Source organism: Fistularia commersonii, chromosome 2, assembly GCF_037954325.1.
Source record: "Fistularia commersonii isolate RoL2024-O1a breed Wild chromosome 2, RoL_Fcom_v1.0, whole genome shotgun sequence".
NCBI classification, from domain to species: Eukaryota; Metazoa; Chordata; class Actinopteri; order Syngnathiformes; family Fistulariidae; genus Fistularia; species Fistularia commersonii.
This window is the reverse complement of record NC_141285.1, coordinates 6,473,876-6,476,338: the sequence shown is the minus strand read 5'-3', so window position 1 is coordinate 6,476,338 and position 2,463 is coordinate 6,473,876. Positions and strand designations below refer to the sequence as shown.

General features: G+C 45.4%; 1 pseudogene; it reads right to left on the bottom strand.

The window, feature by feature from the left end:
* Positions 1 to 267: 267 nt before the first annotated feature.
* On the bottom strand, positions 268 to 2,143 carry LOC147236221 (nucleolar RNA helicase 2-like; annotated as a pseudogene).
* Positions 2,144 to 2,463: the final 320 nt, after the last annotated feature.

Genomic DNA, 2,463 nt, shown 5'->3' with positions numbered 1-2,463 from the left:
ACCAAAATTAATTTAAATAGCATTATATCCAAATCTGAGGCTAAATTACAAAAATGGAAAATGGCATTAACATTTACGGCCCCTAATTGCTCATCATGGGGATGACAATTACCTAAATAAAACTAAAGAGTCATTTTCTACATTTTAATCCCTTTCTGTACACTTTCAATAGGGTCTAAACAACACAAACAACCTAGACTAATCTAGGTGAAGCTTATAAGGTAGGTAACACTGTAAGTAATTATAAATCCAAAATAACAATGTCCTTTATTGTCCATGAGATTCTTCCATCTCGAGCAGAAGAAACAACTTGTCTATGGGCATCTCTAAGGTGTTGCCATTGCCACCACTGCTATTACGGTACTCATTTCCGCGGCTGCCATTTCCCCTGAAACTACGGCCTCTTCCACCCCTGAATCGTCCTCCTCTCTCATTGCGATTCCCGCAGCCAAATCCTCTGTCACCACGATTATTGAGCTGCTTCTCCTCTAGCTCGTGGAGCTCAGTGGCCACAGTGAGTTGCCAACAACGGCCATCAGTCCAACTCTCCTGAATTTCCTTGACTTTGTCAACTGGGACATCAAAACAAACTCCAGTTTTGCCTTTAAGGAAGGTCATTCTGTGAATGTGATCCTCCATATCGTCTCCTAACTGTTCTTTGATGATTCTTCAGGCATATCCAATATTATGCATCTCCTGAGAGCACACCAACTGTAGAGTGGTAAAACCAGCATCAGAGTTGAGCAATGACCTCTGCTCTAGATTAGTGGTTCTTGAAATGTGTGCAAGGGCTACAGCTAATGCATCAACTGCTCCTCTCTCTTCAATCAGCTTCTCAGCAGAGGCCCTGAAGTATCCGATAGCTGTGGTTGGAACTGAGTCCAAGAACCTGACTGCATCCCTGCTTGAAGACTTGATTATAGCATTAGCAGTGGGAACACCGACTCGTCGGAATGTGATACCAGCTTTATTTTCAACATTGCGCAGATGGTCCTCCTCTTTCCTCTGGTAGAAGCAGATGCAGACTCCAGTCCTGCCTGCTCGGCCTGTATGACCTGAACGATGGATGTAGGAGTCCACATCCTTGGGTGGAGAACATTGAACCACCAGGTCAACTTCAGGGATATCTAAACCACGGGCTGCAACATTGGTGGCAACCAAAACCCTGAAGAATCCGTTCCTGAAGCCCTTCAGTGTAAGCTCTCTTTGTTTCTGAGGGATATCACCATGGAGGGACTGTGCGCTCTGTTTAATGGATGCGTAATGGGAAAGTTAATTGGCTTCTTTCTTAGTTTCACAGAAGACAATAGTTCCGCCGTGGCTGCCGCTGTAAACGTGGACCACATCTCGTAGCACTGCTGCTCGCTGTGACCAGTGGTACGCCATGGCCAAATGTTCCACAGTTGTTGCAGTTTTCTGTGTTTTCTTGTCAATCAGATCGACATGTTTGCACTGTGGTTTCATGTATTTCTTGGCAACTTCATAGACCCAAGGGGGGCAGGTGGCTGAAAACAGCAGTGTCTGGGGGTTTGTGGCACGCACAACATGGTTCAGTTTAGAAAGGTCCAATTTATTATTCTGGATGTGGTATTTGATACAACCAGTGGTTCCAATGAATATATTAATACCATTGCGGATAGCATCAATTTGGGGGTTGTAGGAGCTGTCACCATAGAAACAAGTGATAACAAGTTTCTTAGTGATGTCTTTGAAGTCCTTTGCAACTTGGATGGCCAACTCTCAGTTTGGAGCTAAAACCAAGACCTTGGGGCACGGCCCCTAGTCCTTTCTGCAGACCCCAACTGGAGCTTCTCCACCAATGGGATAGCAAAGGAGAATGTCTTTCCTGTTTCAGTACGGGCCTGAGCAAGTACATCTTCTCCATCATATATAGGGTTAAATGTCTTGACTTGAATATCAAACAGGTAAGTGACTCCACGAGCTTTGAGTTTCTCAATGGTTCTTTGAGAGAGCCTGAAGTTAGAGAAGGCTCCTTCTTTCTGCTCCGGTGTCTCCTCCATTTCTTTTTCACTGTCACTGGTTGAGTCTTCACCTTAATGTGATGGTGTCTGAACACGTGTATTTGGATTGGAATGTTCATTGATTTGGGTCTCAGTAATTGCTTTCTTCAGCTTCTTCTTCTTTTTCTTTTTAGGAGCAGAAGGTTCACAGTCTACCTCCTCCTGTTCCTCCTTTGCCTCCTGTGTCAACTGCTTTTTCTTCCTCAGCTTTTTGCCCTCCTTGGTCTTCTCAAGTTCCGGAGGTGATGACAGCACTACGCGACTGTTGCTTGACCACTTAGTCAGGCGGAATCCTCCACTGTTACTAAGTGCAATGAGGTCTGGGACTGTAGTTGCTGCTTCATGTGATGACCTGTCTTTCCGATCCTCTGGAGTCCGCCGTAATGCATAGTTGGCACAGCTCGGGCTCGACTTGGCCCCGAACAAGTGGACCACCATCTTC